This window comes from Ovis aries, chromosome 20 (assembly GCF_016772045.2).
Source record: "Ovis aries strain OAR_USU_Benz2616 breed Rambouillet chromosome 20, ARS-UI_Ramb_v3.0, whole genome shotgun sequence".
NCBI classification, from domain to species: Eukaryota; Metazoa; Chordata; class Mammalia; order Artiodactyla; family Bovidae; genus Ovis; species Ovis aries.
In genome coordinates, this window is record NC_056073.1 from 11,042,004 (window position 1) to 11,069,259 (window position 27,256).

Sequence of the window (27,256 nt, forward strand, 5' to 3'; positions counted from 1 at the left end):
TCCCCTGCTGGAAGCTTTCCATGGCTCCCCACTGCCTGCAGGGACGAAGTCCAGACCCTGTGGCCCGTGTGTAAGGCCCTCTGCCCAGGGTCTCAACTCTCCCCTCCAGCGCCTCCTCTGTGCTTTGCTCTATGTGACCTCTGCCTCCTTCACCCAGCCATCTCCCGCTCACAGGCTTTGACCCAACAGGGGCTGAATCTCTTGGGCAAGTTGTCCCTGCCCCCAACTCCAGTCTAGATGGGTTAGGGGCTGCCTCTGCGACCTCACCGGGAGCATCTCTCCTGCGACCCTTACCTACATCGCCTAGTTACTGCCTGGTCTCTTGATCATCACCCAGCCAGGGATAGAAACTGTGGGCTTGGCATATCTGAGAGAACGTTTGGTAAAGGAAGAAATGAGTACGTGAGTGAATTCAGTGCTATCTGCCAGGCCGTGTGGCAGAGAGCCCCACATGCCCACAGGCCCAGACATCCACGTGTGGATGTGTCCGCCCCCATGCAGTGGGAGGAGACACGTGCTTGCTTGTCATGGTGTCCCTGTTGAGTGTGTGCGTGCGTGCGTGTGGGTCCCTGCATTAATCAGCCTTGTGCGTGCGTGTGTGTGGGTCCCTGCATTAATCAGCCAGCATTGCGGCTGGTGTCCTTCTGGCCAGCAGGTGGCGCTGCGCCCTTCCACGGCAGCGTGTGTCCATCCTGACTGCCGCTGGCTGTCATCACCGGAGGGAGCCTGCCTCCCTCATCCTACAGGGGGCCAGGCCCGCTGGGTCTCCTGGGGAATCAGTCTTGACCTTCCGATTGAGCAGCCAGGGCTCTGATGCCACAGTGTGCGAACTCCGGTTCAACCCATATCCGTGGCACGATGAACGCCCAGCGCCAACCTGGACCCCCACAGGAGAGCCTGAAGTCCAGGCAGCTGTGGAACACAAAGGTTAAAATAAAAGTATGTGCTCAAAAAAAAAATGATAAAATATGGTCTCAGAGTCCCAGCTCTTAAGTGGAAATCATGGCAATGTATAAGATGACATAATTGAGGTAAACCAAGGACCACGGCAGGGCTGTATCATACTCAAACTGTAGCCCTGGAGGGCTTGCTAAAACATGGATTCCTGGGCTTCACCTTCCAGATTCTCAGATTCAGAGGGTCTGGGTTGGGGCCTGTGAATCTGTATTTCTAACAAGTTCCTGGGTGGGTGCTGATGCCACTGGTACGGGGACCACAGTTTGAGAACCCCTGCGTACATACTGAGGGGAGACACAAGGTTATAAATGCAGCAGGCTTCTGGTGAGACGTGATGGAGGCAGAGGTGATGAAGGGGCAAACTCCAGGCGCTACAGGGCCAAGGAGAGGGGACAGATCCCCGTGGCCTGGGCAGGAGGAAGGGGAGTGGACCCGGCTGTGCTCACTCCCACCACCGTTCTCAGCTCTGCCCCTGGGCAGTCACGCTGGAGGAAGTGAGCCCAGCGGCCGGCTGTCCGGTTGGCGGGGCACCAGGCTTGCTCCACTCCACGTGGCTGCTGCCTTTCCCCGAAAGGGATGGGTCAGTTGGTTCTCAGCTCCGGGCCTGGCCTCTGCTGTGCTTCCTCAGCTTCTGGGAACTCGCATTTCCTTTCTGTTTCTTTTTTTAATACTGCTTTCAAATCCAATTATCATGAAGGCAAAGCATGTCCATCTTCGAACATCCATACAAAGCAGAAAAGTGTAAAGAAGAAAGCGAAGTTTCTTCTTCAATGGAAGTTCCAGTCACTCAGAGGTAGTCGCCGTCTACTTCCTTCCTTGTACGGGTGTCTCCTGCGCAATATTCTATCCGCTTGATACTGCAGCATGAGTGTTGTCCTTTGACGTGAACGTCCTTAGGAAACATGAACTTCAGGGCAGCACAAGTGCACAGGTGAAGCTCTTGATGCAGTAACTGTGACCAGCGTTTCGGGTGACTTCTCCAGGGGAACCTCCCAGAAAGGGACTCGCTGGGTCAAAGGGCATGAAAATTTTAAGACTCTTGATACATATGAACCATGTGCTCCCCAAAAACATTGTGTAGGTTGGTGGCCCGGCCCAGGGTGGGAGGGGAATGATAGCTGCTGGGCCCAATTCACAATGTTTGAAATGAAATGAGGAGGCCCATGCAGCCACACGGTGGGATGGAAGAAGGGCCTGGCACTGTCCAGCCTCCACAGCTGCCTGGGCAGTGCCATGCCCCATGCCATGCTTCCGGTGGAGGGTGTGGCACCTCTGATGGGGCCTGGCCTGGGCAGAGATGCCCTCCTGTCCTGGAGCCAGCATGGGACTAGTTTCAGAACATCAGAAATGACCACTTCTGGGACTTCCTTGGTGGTCCAGTAGTTAAGACTGTGCTCCCAGTGTGGAGAAGGCAATGGCACCCCACTCCAGTGCTCTTGCCTGGAAAATCCCATGGACAGAGGAGCCTGGTGGGCTGCAGTCCATGGGGTCGCTAAGAGTCAGACACGACTGAGCGACTTCCCTTTCTCTTTTCACCTTCATGCATTGGAGAAGGAAATGGCAACCCACTCCAGTGTTCTTGCCTGGAGAATCCCAGGGACGGAGAGTCTGGTGGGCTGCCGTCTATGGGGTTGCACAGAGTCGGACACGACTGAAGCGACTTAGCAGCAGCAGCGGCAGCAGCAGCTCCCAGTGTGTGGGGCCCGGGTTCAGTCACTGGTCAGGGAACTAGATCCCACATGCCGCACAGCTTGACCTAAAAACAAATGACCACTTCTTCCCACCTCACCACCACCAACCTGGCCCATCTCCGCCAGGATGGTCTTGGTAGCCCCCCATTGTCTCCCTGTCCCCATCCGTCCCTGCCGCGTTAGTCTGTCTCCATAGCAGCCAGAGAGATCCTTTTCAAACCTAAGTCAAGTTGGGTCACTCTTTAGCTCAAAACCCTCCAGTGGCTCCCATCTCACTCAGGGTTAAAAGCAAAGACCTCACTGTGACCTCCAAGGCCTTTAGGATCTGTCCCTCCCCTACTCTCATTAGCTCTCTGACCTTGCTTCCCACCACTCCCTCCCTTACCTGCTCAGCTGCCCGATGCTCCTCAGAACAACCCAGCATACTCCTGCCACAGGGCCTTTGCACTGCCGTCCCCTCTGCCTCAGCTAGCCACGCTTTCTCAGCCATGCACAGGCCTCCTCTGCTCAAATGTCATTTCGGAGACAACCACAGGCAAATACGCCCTATCATGGAAAGCCCCTCCCCGGCCACCGTGTCGGTCCCCTCACGCTGTGTGGCACTCCTCAGGGCACTGCTCACTTGCCTGACCGTCTGCCTTCCTGCCGAAGCGAGGCCTCTACAAGGATGGTCCTCTTTGCCCATTTTGTTTTGTCTGGTTTTCTGTGAACCTGTTGAACGGACAACTTTTTTTTTAAGTGGGAAGACATGGGAAATTCCCCCAACCAGGGACGGAACCCGTGCTCTCTGCACTGGAAGCATGGACTCTTAACCCCCAGACCACCAGAGAAATCCTGAATGGACAACTGACAGAAAGGTTTCAGCAGCTGGGTACGCGTGTGGTTTCTCCCCTTGATCGTACCTTGCCACTTTTAAGTCGCCAGCTTGTGGACAGCACCCGGTCCGTACCAAGCGCCCGTACAGTGCTTATGTACAGATGAACATAAGGGAGGAGAACTTGAGGTGGGGCACAGGAGACCCTGCCCCGAGACTGGAAAACTTGGACTTGAGATGAGCCCCTGCCACTCGTAATCACACAGGCCTTGGGCAAGTCCCCTCACCTCTTTGAACCTTGGTTTTGTCATCCATAAAATGGGTATGATGATATGTGTGCTGCCAGCATCACAGGGCTGTGGCGAGGATTAGATGACAAATGTAGGTCAGCAAAGCCCAAGGACAGCCCTGCTCAAGCTGCAGCTCCTCTCTGAGGCTCTGCCCAGCACCCCTCACCCCACCAGCCACTCCCTGCTCCGAGTGCCTGCAGAGCCCTGCGTAGGGATGTGGGTGTCTGAGAGCTGTGCTGGTGTATTTACTAAGACTGTGCACCCTTGAGACAGGGCCAGGCCTCACCGTCTCTGTATCCACCGGCAGGGCACTGTGCCTGGCAGCTGGGCAGTGCCCCTTGGACATCTGATGACTGGCCAACAAATATACTCATTGAACGCAATAGACAAGTTACTGTGATATGAATAAATAAGGGTGGGGATTTCAGACCCAGACAGAGGGCTGGGGTGAGGCCACCCAGCTAGGGGCTCTCTGGGTTCTGGGCAGAGGGCCCGCAGGGACACCAAGTGCCCCTACTGAAGAGGAAACGTGGGAGGGAACCAGACTCGGTGCCACTGGGAGACAGCCTGGCCAGCATCCTCCCCAGAGATCCACCACGTCAAGAGCATCTTCTGGGCTTCGGGGCAGAGGCCTGGCTACCCACCTGCATTCCTTGCTCTGGGTACCCAGGATCTCATGCTGGCCTTTCTGGCCACACATGGACTAGAAGGCTTTGCCCCACTCTGCAGATGAAGAAACCAAGGCTCACGGAACTCAGTGCCCCGACCTGGGGCAGGGAGTCATCTCACCTGGGTTCAGGCAGGCACCCTGGTGGAATTCGGTCAGGGAGACCACGCCACACTATTCAGTTGGGTTTTAAAAGCCCCATTGATCCTATGCCCCTACTCAATAAACTCTGGTCAACCGACTCTCCCTAGGGCTGCCCGGGGGGGTCCTGGGGTTTTCCAGGCCCTACTGCCTTCCCTCTCAGACTGGATGACCCAGACAGACTTAGCTGACAAATAGGCCCTACCCGGGAGGGGCGTGGGATGCAGCGAGCGAAACTCCTTTTAGGAAGGAAATCTCAAAGCCAAAGTTGAGAAACCAGTGTCTCGCCAAGGCCTGGAGGGGTTGGGGGGGGGAGCCCAGGTGAGCCGACTCAGTCCTCAGGAATGGGTGGGGTCTCGAGGTCCGGGGGTGGGGGGGCACTTCCTCCCGCCCCAGCTCAGAGTCTTGTTCAATCCTTATTGAGGAGCTTCCTGGCGACAGGTAGTGACCTGCCGGCCAGCCGTGTGGGAAGCAGCTTGGCGTGGCCCTCACCATCTCATTAGCCGTGATTCACCCAAGACTCACCTGCTGTCAGGGACCTGTCCCACTGCCCGCCAGAACCAGCCTGGCCGGCACCCTTGGAGAAGCCCAGACCCCATTCCTGCAACAGTCCAGCCTCCACGGCAGCCGGGGCCAAGTCTGCCTGGCACACAGACACTACTCAGAATTCATTGGTTCAACCAACAAATATTTACTTATTTGCACACCTACTGTGTGCCAGGCACTGTTCCTAGTGCTGGGGACGCCGAGTGAACCAGGCAGACCCAAATCCTTGCCCTCCTGGAGCTCACTTCTCGTGGGAAAAGACAGACAGTAAACAAATAAGTGAATCATACAAGCTCTTGAAGATGGTGAGTCCTGCGGAGAAAAAGGAGGGCAGGGCATGATACGAGTTGCAATTTTAAATAGTGTATCAGGATGTACCACTGCTCTGAGAGGTGGTATCTGAACAAAATCTGATATAGATGAAGATGTACCAACAAGGAAGGGGAAAGGTGTACTAGAAACAGCAAGTGCAAAGGCCGTGGGGCAGGGATGCAGGGTGGGGGCCGTGTTTGAGGACCGGCAAGGAGACGGGGGTAGCCGAAACAGAGCTGGCAAAGAGGAGACAGTGGAAGACGGGGTTCACGCCTGGGGGGGCAGGTCACCCAGTCTGTGCAGGGTCTTTTGTAAGAACTTTGGCTTTTACTCAGCTGAATTCTGTTAAAAATTCTCCAAAATCCCCCCTTCCCCCCACTACTTTGAGCCCAAGATAAGTTTTCCAGGCTTTTGCCTGGCTCAACAGGCCAGAGAGCAAGGGTCACAGTTATTTTCACCAGGGAGGGTCTGGAAGGAGTTTGCTGATGAGGATGGGGGAAGAGGAAGATGCCTGTCTGAGAATCAAGTACCTACTGCAGAGAGATACTTTGGGGCGAGGAGGAGAAGGCAGCAGAGGCTGAAAAGGAAAGACGTTGGCAGTTAGAGACAGCCTTGCCCAGCCACTCCAAGCCTAACCCTCTAGACGCACCTGGGACACACCCCACTGATACTCTGCTCCAAACTGTCAGCTCTGGCCCACTGTACCTGCTGTTCCCTCTGCTTGGGAATCCTCACTGTTCTTTGCCTGGTGAATTCCCACTCAACCTCCATGAAGGGGTTGCTGAGTCCCCAGAGCAGGTGCCCCTCCCACCAGCCCAGCACTTCACTCCCACCCCTGGAAGCATTTTCACACTGAGTCATACCTGCCCACTGAGGAGTCTCACTTCTCCATGAGACCGTGGCTGCGGAACACACTGGGGGTTGCTCACCTTTCCATCCTCTGAGCCGGATGCAGAGTAGGTGCTGAAACAGCTAAATGAGTGAGGAATCGCTTGCTAGGATTTGGATCTCTCCAAGGTTTTGGAACAGCGACAAGACCAGATTCACATTTTAAGAAGATGACTGTCTCAGTGTCTGTGTCTGGGCGTGTGGAGGGGTGGGGGGAAGATTGGAGGACGGTGACAGCTAAGAGGCTACTGCAGCAGTCCAAGCAGGGGCAAGAGAGAGGCAAGGAAGGACAGAACCAGGGTGCCAGCTGCTGGGAGTGAGAGGGGGAGCAGCTTTTAGAAGGGGCATCAACACTGGCCCTGGGGGCGATGAGGAAGAGGGAGCAGAGGGTGGGGTCCCACTCTCCCTCTTGTGTTTGGTGTCCCTCCTTCTGTCCCGCCGGTGGATAGACAGAAACCACTTCTCAGACACAATACAGCGTGGTGGTTAGGAGCCCAGGTTTTGAAGCCTGAATCTGGGTTCATATCCCATTTCCACCGCATAGTCGCTCTGTGGCATCAGGCAGGTTTACCCAGCTTCTCTGTTCCTCGGTAAGGCTGTAAGGCAAGGATGACAACCGAGAATCGGCTACTGCATTTCATTGATTCTGACATTCCCGTTTTAACATTTCTGAGCGCCAAGTGAATCTTAAAATCAATGGCATGTCATGGATTAATTGGCAGTATTCTTCAGTGGTACATCATACATGGCATATCTGAAGACTGATGGAGCCTCAGATTTGATGAAACACAAAAATTACACAGAGAGACCAGTACCTGGCGTGCCATAAGGGCTGAATAAATGTTAGCTATTATTACTGTCATTATTTGCTTTGGGGAGTACTGTTCGTCATACAAGGTAACAGATGCTGCATCAGAATAAAGAGACAAATATAATCTGGAGCTAAAAGAGAAAAGGAGCTAATTCACAAATAGCTACAAAGGTAAAAGAAATCTTAGTAATTTCCCCTCCAGAAAAACACCCAAAGCTTAATGTTTCCTCTGAAAGATCCCACAGACTTCTGCCAAAGTTCCAGAGAGAACTTCAGAAATTCCTCCTTTACAATGGGAGACCAGAACTCCTGGCTCCCTGACCTGGAGGGGGAGCCAGGGCCTGTCCCCAGATGACTTTGGGGGTGTTCCCTGTGTCCTTTCGAATTTTCCTGAGTCACCATTACTCACTGCCCACAATCAGGGCTCTGCCACCTTCTGACCAGCAGGCCGATGCCCCGGGATGAAGGGCACCCTCAGACAGAAGTGTGATTGTGGAATGCTCAGCACGGGCCGTCACCAGCGCCCGGCTCAGAAGAGCAGGGTGACCCTCGCCGCCGTCTTATTTTTGGCCTCTTGAGTTGTGTTCCTGCCTACTGACTTGGCAAATCCTGGGCGACTCGCCTTGTTTTCTCTCCTCACTTAAATACATGTCTGGAAAAAGCCTCCGCCCCCACAGACCCTGCTGTGTGTGGAAATGGTGACAGGCCCGGAGGAGGAGGAGGAGACACTGGGCGGCTGGTTCGCAGAGCCTCCCCCTCAATGAGGCGGGGAAAGCGGGCAGAAGAGTTGGCCCAGGCCGGCGCCCTGAGGCCCGGCTGCTCAGGTCAGCAAGGTTCCCAGGGACGGTCCCGCGTCCCTTCGGGCTCAGCCAGGGCCCCCGCCCACCCCAGCTCTTATCCTCTCCTGCTCTGTTTGTGACAGCAAGTGACCATCTCAGCCCCCTTCCCCCGTGTGAGGCTCAGTCAAAAGTCCCCGGTGACAGGGACTGGTTTGCACCTGGGGTTGGGAAGCAGTGGGCATGAAAACTCAGGAATCTGACCACAGGCAGGCAATGTGCACGCACTAGACGGCGAGGGGGTGCTGGGTGGACGTAGCTCTGCAGCCCGCGGCCGGGGCCAGCTCTCAGCAAGGACAAAGGTGGCCGGGACACTCTACCAGGGGGAATGAGGGACTGAGCAGTCAGCAGTGGGCCCGCTGGAAGACCTGCCCCTTTAAACAGGACAACTGTCCTTGCTCCTGGCCCCCGGACATCAGGCCAGCATTCTCCCAGTGTCACGGTCTGACGGCATCTTCATTCCTGAACATGCAATCTCCTGCAGATCTTTCCAACCACGAGTTCCACTGAGTCTCTTCTCTGGGCTGGAGTAACCACCAGGATGGTTTCAAAGCCTCAGGACACCCCATCCCACCCCTCCCATTTGCACGGGAAGGATGGCACTGACAAAGGATGTTGTTGAATAAAGCACTGTGTGATACCTGGGGAGATAGGCATTGTCATTCCTATTTATCATCCCCATTTTACAGATGAGCAGGGTGAGGCCCTGGGAGGTTAACAGTCTTGCCTGGGTTCCCGCAGTTAGCAAGTAGCAGGTCTGGGCTTTTAACCAAGCTCTATCAGTTCCCAAGAGCCTTCATCCTTGACCTCTGTATCACACTGTGTGCTTAGAAGGTGCTTGACCAACCCCCTGGCACAAAGGGTGGTGTTGGGGTGGGGGGTTTAATAAACAGTAGCTACTGTGACAAATATTACTGATCTCTTAATAACTCACTGAGATCCTTTCTTTTCCCATTTTACAGATGAAACTGAGGATCAGAGAGGCTTCATAACTTGCTCAAGACCACACAGAATGTGGTGGAGCCAGGATGAGTTTGAACCCCAGGCTCCTCTGATTTCACAAGCCACGGTCTAGCCAGTGCACTCACTGTCTCTTGGGGGAGGACCAGCATCCTTGCTTAGCTGCGCCCCTCATAGACTGAGGTTCTCTCTCTGCAGGGAACAGTGGCTGGAATCTCCTCTTGGTCATCTCCCTCTCCTGGGCATCACTTGGGTTTCTGATGTAGCTTCCCAAGTGCGGGCACCTCTTTGATCTGTGCAGCTCCCCATGTAAGCTACCTCTCTACTTGTCTCTGTAACTCAAGGCCCTGCCCCTGAAGCTCATCAGATAGAGCCAGAAAGCCCTGGCTTTGAACTTCTCAACAAGAATTTCTCCACTAAAGGGAATCTTGGGAGACATGTCAGGAGCAAGATAACAGTGGTGAGAGGTCACTGAGAAGGATGACAAGGGCCGCACAAAGGGATCTGGCCCCCGGGAGGGTCACTTGTTTCCTTGATGGCATCTTTGGAGCCAAAACAAACACAGGCGTAGACTCAGCCAGCCTTTGCAGCGTGTGTGTGCACACACACCCCCCACCCCCCTGCCCCAGTCACAGGCTATGGTGGACAGCTCTCAGTAGGTTGAAAGTACTGGCATTCTTGCCCCACTTGGCTTGCTTCTCCAAGAGAAACCATATTCCTTTCACCAAGCGCTGGGTCAATCCTGCCATCAGATTCATTTGCAGAACTGCTGGACTGATGAGAAGAAATGATAATAATTTTGCAAAGAGAGACCCTGTTTACTTCAGACCCATGGCTGATGGCTACTTAACAAAAAACAAACAAACAAACAAAATATATATATATAATAGCAGGTGTTGGCAAGGATGTGGAGAAACTGGAAGCATTGTATACCACTGTTGGGATTTTGAAATGATACATCTATGGAAAGTAGTATGTAACTTCCTCAAAAAATAAAATTACTTTATGACCCAGCAATCCCGCTTTGGGTGTATACACACCCAAAAGAATTGAATGCAGGGTCTCAAAGAGATATTTGCACACCCTTGTTCATTGTAGTGCTGTCCACAATTCCACCAAGGGGTGGAAGCAACGCAATGTCCCTTGAGGAGAAATGGATAAACAAAACGTGGTATATACTTACCACGGAATATTATTCAGCTTTCAAAAGGTAGGAACTCCTGTCACAAGCCACAAGGATGACACTCAAAGACATTATGAGAAATAAAATAAACCAGACACAAAAGGACGAAAAGTCCGTTATTCCACTTATGGGAGGCATTTACAGTGGTCAAGTTCATAGAAACAGAAAGTAGAAGGGTGATGACTAGGCACAAGGCGAAGGGGAAAATGCGGAGTTGTTGTATAATAGGTACGGAGTTTCAGTTTTGCAAGGTTAAAAAGTTCTAGAAATTGCACACACAGCAATGTGAATATACTTATCCCTACTGAACTGTAGGATTAAAAATGGTTACGATGATATGTGCCTTTTGACAATAATTAAAAACAAACTTTAAAAGGAAGGGATGGAATTCCTCAGCAGTCCAGTGGTTAGGATTCCATGTGCTCACGGTTCAGTCCCTGGTCGGGGAACTGAGATTCCACAAACTTCGCAGCGCAGCCAAATAAACAAACAAATAAGAGGAGGGGGGACCTTGTTGATTTCCTCACTTTGGAGGGATTTGTAACATTGACCAAGATAAGCACTTTAGGCATATCGTTTTCTTTCGCTCTCATCACAACTTAACTGGGGTAAACATCACTATTGCTTGTTTACAGACTGGGAAATTGATGCCCAGTGAAAGAAATTGACTCACCCACAGTCTCAGGGAACTCAGGGAGGGCAGGAGTCCCTGTCTGCAGTCAGACTTGTCTTCCTCCAAATTGGGGGTCTTGCCCTTGCCCTCATCTCCCTGCCTGTTCTCCTTATTCGAGCTCCCAGTCATTGACAGAAAGAAAGCAAACTTCTAACATTCAGCGTTCCATTGTCCCAAACTGAGCCCAAGGTCCTCGGTGAGGAGCCCGACGCATCTGCTTAATCCACCTGGCAAGTCAAGATGTGACTAGGCACACGTAGTTAGTGAGGGAAAAAATACTTGAAAACTAGTGGATTTTGTTAAACTTCTCCAAGGGCTAGATAAACGGACAAGGAACACGCGGAGCCGTTAGTGAGAGACCGTTAGCGCGAAACTTAGCGGACAATCGTTAGCACAAGTGACCATTAGTTCATGACCATTAGCATGGCGGTTAGGGGTCCTGCTCGGTCGGTGGTCAGCCTCAAGGTGGTCCTCTGGGCAGAGAGTGCAGTAAAAGGTGGACGGTGACCTCCCCAGGGCCCTCCAGCCCGCCATCTTCGGGCTGGCTGGCGAGCCAGGGGGCCTGGGCACGGGCTGCAGGCTGTGTCCTGCTGAGCTCTGGGGCCCTCGCCATGGCTGCCCACTGGCCCGGCCCAGGTCTTGAAGCAGCAGTGAGCCTTTCTTCTCACCCGCAGCACGAGGCTGCGTGGAGCAGAGAAACGTCCAGAGCTGTGGCCACATCCAGTGTCACTCGCGGTGAGTCACTCTAGATTGCTTGGGCTGGGAATTCTCTCCACTCGCTTCCCTTGTGGGCAGTAGACCACTTTGGGCCCCTTCTCTTCTGGAAGCTGGGCCACTCGGTGTGGAGGTCTCTGCGAGTGAAAGTGGAATTGCAGACTACACTTCCTGATTGTCTATGCCGCCTGTAGTAGCTGTTATTTGTGTTTTTGAGTGCATCATTTGGGAGTAAGCTTTTTAAAATAAAATTTTTTTAATGTTTATTTATTTGACTGTGTTGGGTCTTAGTTGCAGCATGCAGGATCCTCCTTGGAGCATGAAGGGTCTCTCCACAGGCTCTCTAGTTGTGGCTCTTGGGCTCAGTAGTTGCAGGCTTAGTTGCCCTGCACCATGTGGGATCCTGGTTCCCTAACCAAGGATCAAATCCACATCCCCTGCATTGAAAGGTGGATTCTTAACCATGGGACCATCAGGGAAGTCCCTGGGGTGAGCTTGTGACCCCACAGGTTTGTGCTTCTGTCCGTGGGACTCTGCTAGTTATCTGTATGTTGTATGTGTGTGGATCAGTACTTGCACTGGCTAGCTGAGACATCTTGGGTGAAAAATGGAGCTTGAGCTCACGTGTACTGACACCAGGTATCCTTCCCTATTTGTGTCAGTTTTCACCTGTGGTGGAGTGCTGGCTGGGATTTTCCCCTTTGCAGTGGTTCCCTTCGCAAAGCTCCCTTTTTGGTTTCAGGGAAATGTGATCCTTCGAGACACTTTTTGTGCATTTGTTTGGTTGATATTTGATGACACCTGCCATGATAATCAGACCTCTTTCCATCTGATAGTTCTTCTAGTGTGTATTTAGCAAAACTAGATGTTTAGTATGATCTTAGAGAGAGAAAGGTTGTGTTTTTTTTTTAATGGAGACAGAAGGTGTTTGTTTTTTTTTAATGTGGCTCTTTTTTTTTTTTTTAAGGTCTTGATTGAATTTGTTACAATATTGCCTCAGTTTGATGTTTTGGTTTTTCTGCAGTGAGGCTGGGATCTCAGCTCCCCACCCAGGGATTGAACCCATACCCTCTCCACTGGAAAGTGATGTCCCGACCACTGGACCACCAGGGGAGTCCCCAGGAAGATTTGTTGAAATACTGCCTGGTTGCTATATTCTTCAGACTCTGGAGGAAAATTAGTGAAGATGAAACTCCTTCGAAATTCCAAAACTGGTTCTTTTCGCATATGCAGTTAGAGAAAGCTGGCTTGATGGAATACTTTTTTCAGAATTCTGACCCTGAGAAACTAGAAATATTTCTAGGAGAAATCTTGAAATTAGCTAAGTAAATTTAACTTATTTCAACTGTTACTTTTGGTTTTGCATTTAGGTGAGTGGCCAGGACACATGCGGTCATGATTCCCCATCTTCCCATTTGCGTGTTGTTTGTTATTTGAAAAGAAGGATACTTGTTTGAAAAAGTTGACAAAATTGTTAGAGTTCACCTTTTCCTTTTTTGTCCTGCAGGAATTAGATTCTGTTCTTTGCCTGTATGTCTGCATTTGTCTTATCTGCGAGTGTGCTGGCTATGGGAAACTCAAATGTGTTTCCTGAGTGCAGCCCCTTGAGGTCCTTTGTTCAAACTGGACCACTTTCAGTTGCAATATTGCTGAGTTAACTTGTAAATGAGCTCTATTTGATTGACTTAAAAGTATGCAGTTACAAATGAAAGGCTTCCTAATATTTACAAAATGGGCCAAAATGAATTTCAGGCCCTCATGATTCTGGAAATATTCAGTACTGAATTGATATCTGCTTTTGGAGGTGGCTTAAGCTAGTTGGTTTGTTAAATGTAATACTTCTGCTGTACCTAGGTATCAGTTCAGTCACCCAGTCATGTCTGACTCTTCTCGACCCCGTGGACTGGAACACGCCAGGCCTCCCTGTCCGTCACCAACTCCCGGAGCTTACACAGACTCATGTCCATCGAGTAGGTGATACTATCCAACCATCTCATCTTCTGTCTCTGCCTTCTCCTCCTGCCCTCAATCTTTCTGAGCATCAGGGTCTTTTCAAATGAGTCAGCTCTTCCCATCAGGTGGCCAAAGTATTGGAGTTTCAGCTTTAGCATCAGTTCTTCCAATGAATATTCAGGACTGATTTCCTTTAGGATTGACTGGTTGGATTTCCTTGCTGTCCAAGGACTTTCAAGAGTCTTCAACACCACAGTTCAAAAGCATCAATTCTTTGGCACTCAGATTTCTTTATAGCTCAACTCTCACATCCATATGTGACTACTGGAAAAACCATAGCTTTGACTAGATGGACTTTTGTCAGCAAAGTAATGTCTCTGCTTTATAATATGCTATCTAGGGTGGTCATAGCTTTTCTTCCAAGGAGCAAGCGTCTTTTAATTTCATAGCTGCAGTCATCATCTGCAATGATTTTAAAGCTCAAGAAAATAAAGTCAGTCGCTGTTTCCATTGTTTCCTCATCTATTTGCCGTGAAGTGATGGGACTGGATGACATGACCTTAGTTTTTTGAATGATGAGTTTTAAGCCAGTTTTTTCACTCTCCTCTTTCACCTTCATCAAGAGGCTCTTTAGTTCCTCTTTGCTTTCTGCTGTAAGGGTGGCGTCATCTGCATATCTGAAGGTATTGATATTTCTCCCGGCAGTCTTGTATATTAGAGATCAACTCAGACTTTATATGTATTGCAAATTAGTCAGCAAGGAAAAATAACTTGATATGATAAAACTTTATATCCACCTAAAATAGCCTGTCCAGATTTTGGTAACTTGAAACTGAACTAAGTTAAATGGCAGGAATTCAGTGACTATCTGGGTCATTCCAAATAGAATAAGGGAATTCCCTGACAGTCCAGCGGTTAGGACTCTGCTTTTCCAGGGCAGGGAGCACAAGTCTGATCTCTGCTCAAAAAACTAAAATCCTTCATGTTGCATGGCACAGCCAGAAAAAAAGAAAAAAAAAATCAAATAGGATATTGGAACATTGGTTCCAATGTTGGAACATTGGTTGCTAGGCAAATCTAAGTTTACCTACCTTTGCATTTTGAGGAAAGAAAAACTAAAGCATAAGTTTCCAAGCAGAAAATGCTGGTATGACAAACAGTTATTTATATGTTTTGAGTTTAAAAAGGAGTTTTATGTATGCTCAGGCTGAGATTAGATTAAATTTAGGCAAATGGATTTTGTCGTTAAAACTAGGCAGTACACGGCTAGATTTGGTTCCTGTCTGCTAAGAGAACAAGTTTACTTAGAATGCTACATTTGATAACAGATTATATGAACTTCCTTACCTTTAAGTAGTCTGTATTTGCTTTTGAGATCTCTTCTCGCTTTGGATAAGAAATAAATATTGTCTTACAGTGACCTATGATCTTATTTGACCAAGTATTCTGAAACTTTTTGACAACTGTTCCAAATATCAATTTTTAATTATATTTCCAGCTAACTTTGGGATGCTTTAGAGGACCCCTGAGGCATCTCAGAGAGGGATATTTAACTTGTGTTATTTGGTATGGTGAATTACATAGGGAAGCATTATCAAATGAGTGATAAGTCTCAGATTATACGCCATAGATAAATTCTACTATAGATATTGTAGAAATTACATAAAGTTTCTGAAATACGGATATGGCATCGTATAATCTATCGGCCATAATTCTGGTTAAATCACAGGTACTTGATTAATTTTCTTTGTCAACACACTGTGATGTTTAATTAGCCTTTTTAAGTCTTTGTGTGTGTGTGCTTGCTAAGTTGCTTTGGTCGTATCCAACTCTGTGCATACCTATGGACTCTAGCCTGCCAGGCTCCTCTGTCCATGGGATTCTCCAGGCAGGAATTACTGCAGAGGGTTGCCATTCCCTTCTCCAGGGTTTCTTCCCAACCCACAGATGGAACCCATGTCTGTTAGCCTCCTGCATTGGCAGGTGGTTTTCTCTACCACCTGGGAGGCCCTTTTAAGTCTTTAATAGACAGTCTGATGCTTTGCAAAAATACTTCATCTTTAAGAAGTTTCGTAGGAAAGACTTTTTGTCAAGTACAGGTCTCTAATAAATTTCAGACGATACCATTGAACTGGGTGAGAAATTTAAATCCCTAATGGAAAACCTAATGGATTCATAAAACATTGACAAAAGGATTGGTTACTGAGTAAACTGTTGAAAATGGTTATAATGTTTATGGGCTTTGTCTGGCGTGTCACTGATTTTGATCTATGTTCTCCAGATATAGGAAAGCCCTTCCCCTCAAGTTACCCATGACTTACAACAATTTGGTAAATTATAGCTCTGTGAGTAAAATGAAAATATTTTTCTTTTCTCTCTGGCTGGTCCCTCCAGAAACTGGAGACTCCTGGGTTCTGAGCAGGTTTATCAGGTGAATTGGAGAGATTGTTTCCCAGCATGTGCAGGAATCTTGATTTTTGGGGAGCAAGAATTCTACTAAGACATGCCTTTGGCATGCATTTCCTGGCCTTAAGAGCTTTGGGGCATTGTCTGAGACTCCTGAGGTGTTCCACTGAAACCACTTTGGAGGGGTGTAGCGATCAATTGACCAGGCTTACTTTACAAGCAAATTAGTCTTTATTTGGCGTATATGTGGAGAACACGTCCTGCTTTAACTCTCTTGCTAAAAGCACATGCTTGTGTTACAGTTGGGAACAAGTGACAAATGTATGACATAAAAAATGTTTCCCCATTAGCATAGCTCTGAGCCTGTTCACAATATCTGATCAGTTTTCCCCAATGTGAATATCTAGGCAAATATCAATATAAAGGAGGCCTAGCACCATGGGACGTGATCTAGGCCCTTCTCTGGGCAAGCAGCTAAGTCACCCCAACATCAAGGGACATGTTTTGGTCTGTTGAAGAATTTGCAATTGAAAATGGAGATGACAGGGAATTCCCTGGTAGTCCAGTGGTTAGGACTTAACCCTTTCATTGCCAGGGTCCAGATTTAATCCCTAGTGGGAGAACTAAAGTCCCACAAGCCATATGGCATGGCAAAAAAAAAAAAAAAATATATATATATATATATATATATATAGGGAAATGATGGGGAAATCTGCATGTATTTTGAGGTATGGAAAGTCATTCTGGCTGATACATGATCTAACTTGAACTTTACTGACCAAAGCAGCCTGTTTATGGTCTTTCAGACATGCATTGCACATCTGCCTTGCCATAGGGGAGGGGAGTACATTTGAAAGTCAGAAATGGAATAGCTGTGGTTCAAACATCCAAGGTAAAGCTGGGGAGCCATAGTGGGTATGATTTTAGACTCATGCCCATATTGCTGAAAACTTGAATTTCCCGAGTTATGTCATGCTTGGGATGCTACCAACTATTCTCAAAGCAGTACCTGCTGGAAGATGGGAGGTGCCACCTTATGACCTCAAGATCTCCTCTGGTAACATTAGCAGAAAAAGGAGACATGTGTAGTGGCCAACAGCTCCTTTTATGTATGCCTTAATACCACATGGGAGGCTAAAATCACTCCAAAATCACCACGGATGGTTACTGAAGCCATGAAATTAAAAGACGCTTGTCCCTTAAAAGAAAAGCTATAACAAACCTAGACAGTATATTAAAAAGCAGCAACAAAGGTCTGTGTAGTCAAAACTATGGTTTTTCCGGTAGTCACGTAGGGATGTGCCAAGTTGGACCATAGAGAAGGTTGAGCTCTGAAGAATTGATGCTTTCAAATTGGAATGCTGTAGAAGACTCTTGAGGGTCCCCTGGACTGCAAGGACATCAAACCAGTCTATCCTAGAGGAAATCAAGCCTGAATATTCCTTGGAAGGACTGATGTTGAAGCTGAAGCCCCAATACTTTGGGCACCTGATGTAAAGATTCAACTCATGGGAAAATACCCTGATGCTGGGAAAGATCGAAGGCAGGAGGAGAAGGAGGCAACAGAGAATGAGATGGTTAGATAGCATCACCAACTCAAAGGACATGAGTCTGAGCAAGTTCTGGGAAATAGAGAAAGACAGGGAAGCCTGGCATGCTGCAGTCCATGGGGTTGCAAAGAGTCGAATACGACTTAGTGACTAAACAATAAGAGGTTTAAAACCTCCTTAGATAAAAGTATTATACAAGGATCAGGACTTAGAACTCAGGAATATTTCCAACTAGGTATCCATTCCCCAAATCAAGGTAAGACAGCACCCCATTTCAGTAGGAAGTAGCCAGAGCGGTCATCACCCCATTTCTTGAAAGACTTGCAGAAGGATGAAACAGGATTGGAGGTTGAAACTGAGTCTCCCTAAAACCAAGTTCCTCTTCTAAGCTTACGATTAACCTCTCTATCCAAAACATTATACTCATGTGTTCTCCTCAAGATTGAGGAATATCAAAGAAAAAGGGGGAGTTGTAACAGGGCTGGGGCAGGTGCATGACTGCTGGCACGGGGCCGTTAGTGCCAGACCTTTAGCGTGAGACTGTCAGCGAGGTGGTTAGAGGTCCCACTGCAGCAACAGGCAGCCTCACAGCGGTGCTCACAGCAGAGAAAGAGGTGAGGTAACATCTTCATAGAAAGTACCATGTAAGGACTTCCCCGGTGGTCCGGTGGTTAAGAATCTGTCTGCCAATGCAGGCTACACATGTTCAATCCCTCGTCCGGGAAGATTCCACATGCTTCTTGGGGTCACTGTGCCCATGCACCACGACTACTGAGCCCGTGGGCCCTAGGGCTGTGCTCCGCAACAAGAGAGTAGCCCCTACTCACCACAGCTGGAGAAAGCCTGCGCACAGCAGTGAAGACCCAGCACAGCCAAAAATAAATAAATAGTAAAAATATAAAAATAAAGTGTTTTTTTTAAAATACCATTTAAGCACTTTAGGCTCACAAAGCGTTTTCACATACATTAAGGTATTTGCTCCTGATGGAATCCCTGAATAAAAGAGATCATTATCATTTGCATTTCAGACAGGGAAGCACAACTCAGAGAGATGTGTTCAAAGTCCCCCAGCTGGGATTACAATCATTGGAGGCACGACTGGACATGTGTCTCAGGCCCCCACATCCTGCAATGCTTTTGCAGGTGGCCTCATGAGTTACAGCCAGGCTCCCGGTCTTGCTCAGCCTTCTCTGTCAGTCTTGTGCTATGCTCACCTGCTGACCGAGATGGTGAGCCTTGATCTCCAAGGTCAAATAAATTGCAGACAGTCCTTGTGAAGGCCAGAGATGCCTTTCTTGAGACTGCAGTTTTAGCATCGAATACCCAGCCAAGTATTGTAACCATGTGCCAGTGAGTGAAATGCTGGGGCATTCCCAGGCCCAGGAAAGGGCTGGTCAGAGGGGCTGGGCTGGAGTCCAGCTAAGCAGGGAGGCCTGGCAGCTGGCATAGGGCAGGGAGGCACAGACAGGGTCAGGCTTAGGGCGGTGGCTAAGGCCGTGACGTTGATATGAGCCAACATGGTCTGCTGCCCAGGGGTCAGAGCCTTGCTCAGAGGGGCCAGAGTAGGCAGAGGGGAGGAAAACAAGGACCTATCTCCCACCCCTCAACCCTGCCCCACCCCTGCCAAGGGTGGGCAGCTGCAAGCCTGAGGATGCTGGCCCTAGAGTGAGTGAGGGTGGTCACAGCCTGCAGGTGGGAGCAGCAGGATGCCCACCCAGTGGCCAACCACATCTGTTCGGTCCTTTCATTATGACATTTTTTTCCTCTGATTACTAAAGTATCTTGTGTTCACAATAAAAAAGAAATTGAAGGCTACCAAAAAAAAAAAAAACAAAAAAAAAACCCATATAAGCACAAAATAAAAAGCACCCATAATGCTCTCTCTTTTAACTGTATAAAGGACAAAAGGTAAAAAGTAAAGGCCCTCATCTACCTGCTCCTCACTGTCCCCTCCCCCACACACCCAGGGGTCATCACTGATGGCAGGCTGATAATGTTTGTTAAGGCTCCTTCTCTTCTTCTCTTTCTTTTGGAGAGAAGCGGGTAGTGATTTTCCCAAGAAGTGAAACAAAACCTTAGTCACTGTTTTGACCGACAACATAAACATTTGATTCTAATTCGTTTGAAATATGTTGGTGACAAGGACCTCTTTCTGGGAAGTACCCTGGCTCGGTCCACCCTGGACACCTGCACCCCCTGCTCACCTCTGGCGGCCTCTGCCACCTCCCTGTGAGGAAAATCAGGAAAGAAGGCCTCTGGGGGCGGATTTCAAGGCAACTAGGAGTCTTGCTGCCTCCAAACATTTCTCTATTAAGTCACTGGTGGTCGAAATTCCACCATTAGGACGTTATGCCTTTAACAGAAAGCTTCATTTTCCCTGAAAATACAACTCCCTCATGAGAACTGCGAATCTGTTAAGAGTATGGAATACAAAATGAGTTTTAAATTTCTTTCCTGAGGACAGAGTTTTGCTTTTGTTTTTAGTTTTAAAGATATTAACATTTCTTCCCCACCCTCCCCTTGATAATAAAAGTCACACTTTTGTTGTGGAAAATGTGAAAAAAGAGAAAAGCATAAATGGGAAAACAAAACAAAATTTGCTCTAGAATATCACACAGAGATAACAAAGCTAACGTTTTTATATAAAAATCTTCTGCTCTTTTAGAACTTTATTTTTGGGCGCACTGCATGGCTTGTGGGGTTTAGTTCCCCAAGCAGGGATCAAACCCACTTCCCTTGCAGTGGAAGCATGGAGTCCTAACCACTGGGCTGCCAGGGTCTTTTTCCTATGTGATTCATACACGTGTAGATAAATGTACCCACACACATTCCCACACACACATACAAATAATTCCAGATGGGCACTTTCTGTTAATATTACACCACGTCGTTAAGTTTTTTGATACCGTAATTTAACATATACAGGCACACTGTCATATAAATATACCCAAATAGGGAACTAGTTCCCCCATTGCTAGACAATAAACTGGGGCTAATTTTTTCTCTACGTGTCCAACACCGCAGTGACCATTCTTGCATAGAAATGCTGCCGGCAGTTTTTAATCATGGGATTAGGGAGCACACAGACATGCCCGTGTCTGGGGGCAAAGAGCCGTTGAGAAGAGTGTCGACCACTGAAAACCTGTAGAAGGTGGAGATCGAGGACACCACGACCTTTCACAGGCTGCACGGTGTGTGTCCTGAGGCTGGCCCTCCCCGAGGGGCCCATGAGATATGGGCAGGAAGGTGCTGTTTGCTGGCCGGATTAACAGCCTCAGTGCTGTGCTCTCGCCATAAAAATAGCTCGCATTCTGTGATGGACAGTCTGCGTTACCCTCTCTGAGGGCAAGCCACGCCCGCGGCCCCCACAGGCCCTACCTGGCACCGCTGGGGTATAGCAGCCCACACCCCAGCCACAGCAGTCCAGGCCAAGTTTCGGCCTGACACAAAGGCAGTCCTTCACAGGGTGGATGTGCAGGACGGCCAGATCAGAGGGCCCCGCCACCATTAAAACTGCCCAGTGGGGACAGTCTCTATTGGACAGTGGCTCGCCCAGCCAGCTTGCTCACCAGGATGCTTGGAAACCAGCCCAGCATTAACTAGTCAGAAGGTGAGGGTTCTGCGGGGAGAAGGGAGTGGGCAGGGACCAGGATACAGAAACGGGGAGGCAGCAGAGGACATGAGGCAGAGAGAGTTCATAATCAGGTTTGGCACACAGGCATCCACGGACTCCAGGATGAGGACTCAGTTGTCCCCGAGGGCTGCTCTCTGTCTGGTGAGACCCCTCCTGGGCTACCACGCAGCCTGACCATCAAGGTGGAAGTAACCAGAGTCGGTCTGTGTCCTCTGCAGGCTGCAGAAGTCTTACCCCACACATATGGGTGGTATTCTACAGCTTACAGGATGCTTCCCTAGGCTTTCTCATGTCACAGCTGTGGGAGGGAGAGTAGCTTATTCCCATTTGATAGATGAGGAAACTGATATTCAGAGAGGATCTGAGTCTGCTGGCAGGTTAGGGAGCTCAGAGCGAGCTTTGCTGACTCCATATCCACGCTGTTCTCACCACACCAAGTGGCCTCCTGTTCCCTCCCCTGGGATGGCCTCACTATGTGGCTGCACTGTGGTCACGAGTCCTGTCTCTGAAGGCGGACTAGCCTGAGTTGATTTCGTGTTTCAATTTGTCTATTCAACTCATTCTAATGCATGAGGACTGGGTTTGCAGGTTTTCTTGTCCATAGTGCTCAGTACTTGTGAGGATACAGTAGGTGCTCAATAAGTGCTGATGGTTCCAAACACAGTTTTTCAAAATGCAGAGGCCCACATCCCACCTCAGAGTACAAAACAGGACTCTGGGCAGCTCTAAAAATTCCCCTGGAAGTCTGATCACATTCCAGGTTGAAAATCAGGTATAGAGGATGTTTAATCAGCCCCCTTAACTCTCAGAAAAACAACCACGACCCAGGTAATAGGCAAAAATATGTTAAGTGAGCAACCAAACTGAATCTCATAAATGTTATGCACAAAAGGTGAAACATATTTATCTTAAAAAAACCTGCTCTAGCCTCACTCTGCACCTCCAGACCCTTACTTTACACGTTCTTCTAACAAGGCTGGTCACTTGGTTTCTCAGCCCACGGTTTATTGGAAGCACGCACAGAAATAGCTGTGGGAAATAAAGCTGTCGCAAACATCAGTAATTCTAATGGTGGTCGTGAGTGATCGAGAAAGGTCAACTTACATACAGCAGGAAGATGTACAATCCATTTTAGAAAGATCTAAAGAGAATCAGTTTTGATGCTTAAAGGGTAGGGTTTCAGTTACCCTGAAAACTGACCACGTGCCAGAAAGGAGCCTAACCCTCCCCTCTCCTGTTGCCAATCCTGCCTGTAGTGATTGTGTCATCACACCGCATTGACAGGGACCAGCTCTCCAAGTTGTACGTAGTGTAGTAGCCAACAGCGTGAACTCTGGAGACAGGCTCACTGGGTTCAAATTCTGACTCTGCAACTTATGAGCTGTGTGGCCTTAGGTAAGTTACCTAATCCCTCCCTTCTTGTTTCCTCATCCGTCAATGAGGATAATTATAGCGCCCACCTCCAGATCAGGTACATAGAGAGCTCTTCTACAAAGGGAGCAATAACAGCAGTGATTGGATCTCTTTTTTAAAATCAATGCATTTATTATTTACTTATTTATTTGGCCGCGTTGGGTCTCGGCTGCAGCACGCGGGATCTTTGTTGCGTCATGCGGATTTTTCATTGTGGCACGCGGGCTCTCTAGTCGCAGTTCGTGGGCTTAGGTGCCCTGTGGCATGTGGAATCTTAGTTCCCCGACCAGGGATCGAACTTGAGCCCCCTGCTTTGCAAGGCAGATCCTTAAGCACTGGACCTCCAGGGAATTCCTGCTGGGATTGCATATTATTCAACTCTGTGTCCCCACCTCTCCCTTAGCCCCTTACTCTTCAAAGTGGGATTCGACAGCAACTGGGAGCTGGACAGGAATGCAGACTATCGCACGCAGACCTACTCGGAGTCAGCATCTTAAGATTTCGTGTGCACGTCAGAGTACGAGAAGCCCTGGATGAATACTGTCGGATGAGTGAAACTAGGCATTAGTATATACCGAAATCCCAGGAGACAGAAAGACAGGAACAGGGAGCAGAGGCGGGGGTGGGGGTGGGGGACTAGCTCCTGAGGAAACGAGGAACTAGACGCAAAGGAGAAAGCGTGGGCAGCCCCTCTCCCAGGTGGATGACCTTGGGTCTCAGTACCCTCATGCGGGACATGCAGGACCGCCCGCCTAACAGGGCTCTGACCAGGATGAGAGACGGATACATAGGTAAAGCGCCTGCGCACAGCGGGTTGTCATTACTGCAGGCTCACGGCTCCTCACCCGAAGCCCTGGGGCCAGACGCCTGTGGGTTTTCGGAGCTTTCCAGATTTCAGAAAGGTCACATGACGCGGGTGCTGATGCTCCAGAACACCCAGCAGGGTCTGGACGGCACCCTCAATTAAACACAGCAAAGCTTTTGCGACAAGATCTATGAACGGTAAGAGACATAATAAAGACTTTAAACAGCCTCACACCAGGGCAGACCAGCTTCGTAGCCAAATCAGTTTATATCAAACCTTTTTTTTTTTTTTAAGGTCTGATTTTCAGAGCTTTTGGATTCCAGAATTGTAGACAGGGGAGTGTGAGCCAGAATGACCAAGGAGGGGGCAGCCCTGAGCCAGGCTCAGAGGGGCATGCAGGAGAAGGGCTGAGTGGCCGTTTAATGCGGCGGTGAGCCCACAGGCAGAAGGAGAGGGCAGAAAGCAAGACTTCAGCGGTCTCGGAGACAAGAGGGACTCTGACACATGGATGGTAGGAAGTCACCAAGGTTAGGGCCTGAACAGGAGTGTGACTTAATCAAAGACAGCAACAAGTTGGTCAGGCTTACAAGCAGATAGGAACAGGGCATCTGGCTCCGGGGAACCTGCCAGCACAGAAGGAAGAGTGGGCTCACCGCTGCTCCCCATCCACCACACTCTCCCAACCACCCCAAAACACAGAGGAGAAGTTTTCATGATTCCATCACACTGTCAGGGCAGCCTGTAGGGTCTTATCAATTACATAGGCACAAGTAAAATGATCACCATATGAACAAAAAGTAAAGATAAGAGCTCCAGTGTGTCGCTTGCCACGAACCTATTGTCTCCAGCTCTTACAGTAGCTCTCTAAGATATTAGTTATTGTTCCATTCTACAGAGGAGAACACTGAGGCTCAGGTAGCCCTAGAAAGTCCAGGGTCACATGGTTGGTTCATCTAACACCAGTGCCTGAGTGCCTTCTACTACACCACATGCTCACGGGATGACTGAGGCCAAGGCAAGAAAGGGACCAGCTGGGAGGATGAAATCTGGGAGAGAGGGCAGTTCCTACAGCCTCAGAGATCTTTGATGTAGACTTAGGCTCTGCCTTCCCCCTTTCTGAATCCTTATTTATGCCTTCGATGTATCTCTTGTAAACCCCAGAGAGTCAGGCTCTATCCTCTATCCACTCTGACAACCTTTATCTTTTAACAGGAACATTTCATCCATTTGTATTTAATGTAATTGTAAATGTGTGTTCAAATGTGTGTGCTCAGTCATTCAGTCCTATCCGACTCTTTTCCACCCTGTGAACTGTAGCCTGCCAGTCCATAGGACAGTCCCCTGTCCATGGGATTCTCCAGGCAAGAATACTGGAGAGGGTTGCCATTTCCTCCTCTAGGGGGTCTTCCCAACCCAGGGATCAAACGCACATGTCCTGTGTCTCCAGCATTGGCAGGTGGATTCTTTACCACTGTGCCACCTTGCAAGGCCCAGTTGTGAATATATTTAGGATTAAATCTATTTTCTATTGGTTCCATCAGTCCTATATTCTTTTTTCCCTCTTTATATATTTGCCATTGAATGTTTCCTTCTATTATTTTGGAAGTTATTCCACTTTCTCAGTTTGGCCCTCCTTTCAATATTTCAAGGGTTATGTGATATACGCATATTTTGTACCATTAGTCCAATAGCTTGAGATGATCTTATAAAAACAAGACAGGACTTGGACAGGCCTGGGTTAGAACCCTGGCTTTAGAGCTTTTTAACTGTGCTCCTTTCCAGCTGCTTTTCCGTAAATCTCAGTTTGTGAAATACGGGTTGATGAAACTCATCATTCAGCTTATTGTGTCACCTCAGAGAGCTGAGGGGTGCCAAGTGCCCTTCCCAGGTCTTGGCACAGAGAAAGGGCTCGCTGTTCCACTCTCCACTCTGGACTTTGCCTCTCGGCATCCCGGAAGGACTGGCCCCGGATGGAGGCTGCTCAAGAGCCTGGTTGCACAGCTGGGCTTGACCGTAGAAAGCCTTCCCGGAAGGAATCTCTCTGGAATAAGATGTTCCCAGGGTGCAGCCAGTCTGCAGCCTCATCAGTGGACAGCACAATCTCAGTCTGGGAAGTGGGAGGCTGTTGGGAAATTCTGCTGAAACAGGGCGGGGAATGGGTTGCACTGATCAGTGTCCCAGGGGAGCCCATGGAATGAAGGGGGGCTCCCCAACACTGTGTGTCTCTCTAATCTGGCCAGGGAAGTGAGAGGCTGACCCTCAAGCACCAGCTTCCCCTCCTGGGAGGCAGGTGTGTCCTCTCGGAAAGCAGAGCCATGACTCACCAGACTGCCACGGCTTGTTATAAATATCCCCCGAGACACCTAACTCCCTCGGCCCTATCCTATATTAGCACAAGTGTCGCTCCATAATTCCATAATTAATTAGGTTTCCTAGGCACCTCGAGACTGGGAGAGGGTGTCTCAATCTGTGGACACAAATGTTAAGAACTACAATGGCAGGTCCCCTGCCCACACTGTGAATAAAAAAATAAGTCCTCTTTTTCTATCGTATCTATTTCCTTATTGACCAGTTAGCACTGGGTGAATTTTGAGAAGTGAGGGCGGCCAAATGTCGCCTGCACAAATAATTATTTTTTGTTGTTGCTTTTTGGCAGTACTGCATGGCTTGTGGAATCTTAGTTCCCCAACCAGGCGTTGAACCCAGGCCCTAGGCAGTGAGAGCACAGAGCCCTAAGCAGTGGGCCACGAGGGAATTCCCTGAAATAATTCTAAAATGTTCTAGGTGGATCCAGTAACCCAAACCAACCTCCCTCTCATTTACTTAACCCCTTTGGGGAAACTGAGGCCCAGAGAGGAAAATGAGCACCCAGATCTGGAAACAAGAGGAGGAGGAGCTGGGTGGGAACTCAGGGCTCCTCTCTGGATTCAACCCGCACAAGAACCCAGAACACGGAGGGGCGAGAGTGTGGCTCCCTCTCTCTCTCTCTGCTTCCTTGAATTACACGTGGAGATGGACACATAGTCTTGATGACATGATTAGAAATCGGATTTTAGTGGCTTCCCTGGTGGTCCAGTGGTTAAGAATCTGCCTTGCAATGCAAAGGACACTGGTTCAATCCCTGGTCTGGGAAGATCACACATGCTGTCGAGCAACGAAGCTCGTGGGCCACAACTGCTAAGCCTGAGCTCTAGAAACCACCACAGTGAGAAGCCCTAAGACCACAGCAAAAAGCAGTCCCTGCTCTCTGCAACTAGAGAAAGCCCGAGTGCAGCAACAAAGACCACCACAGCCAAAAAATAAATAAAGCAAATAAATCTTTTTAAAAATTAGATTCTACCTTTAGACACTCTAGGTAAAATCCAATATAATAACAAAGACACTGTTTACGAAATACCTACTATGTGCTAGACACCGGTCTTTGTACATTATCATTTTACTTATTTAAACCTGAGTTGTCCAGCATTGAATTCACTAGCCATACATGGCTATTGAGCATTTGAAAAGTGGCTAGTGCAATTAAGGAACTAAATGTTTAATTTAACTCAGTTTTAATTCAGTTATCAGAAAACTTTCAAGTATGTTTGGAGCAACTTTGGTATATGAATGAACTGTTTCAACCATATGTTTTGTGGAAGTCTTACTACACAGCTAGCAAAAAAAATTGTCTCTAAATTGAAATGTGCCATAAGATCCACACTGATTTCAAAGACTTACTATTTTTAAAATATCAACTATCTCATTCATAATGTCTTTTATATTGATTAATGCTGCTATGACAATATTTTGGATATGCTGGCTTAAAATACATTATTAAAATTAACTTTACCTGTCTTTTTAATTTTTTCATTTGAATTTTTATTGACTGATAGAGTTATGGTCTTGACGTGAGGATTGTGGAATCTTAGTTCTCCAACCAGTGACTGAATCCAGATCCCCTGGAAGCGAGGAGTCCTAACCACTGTACCACCAGAGAATTCCCTTACCTGTTTTTTTTTTTTTTTAATGTACC

At 48.6% G+C, this 27,256-nt stretch overlaps 1 long non-coding RNA gene across 2 annotated transcripts in view; it reads right to left on the reverse strand.

The window, feature by feature from the left end:
* Window positions 1–989: 989 nt before the first annotated feature.
* Window positions 990–27,256, reverse strand: part of LOC132658294 (uncharacterized) — a 48,590-nt gene continuing 22,323 nt past the window's right edge. Inside the window, exons 2-3 of one of the 2 annotated variants that reach the window (XR_009597705.1) lie at window positions 6,282–6,902; window positions 990–5,995 (exon numbers count right to left, since the gene is read on the reverse strand). This is a non-coding gene — a long non-coding RNA (uncharacterized LOC132658294). Of the gene's footprint in view, window positions 6,903–27,256 lie in introns of both variants that reach the window. The other variant, XR_009597704.1, reaches the window with a different exon arrangement.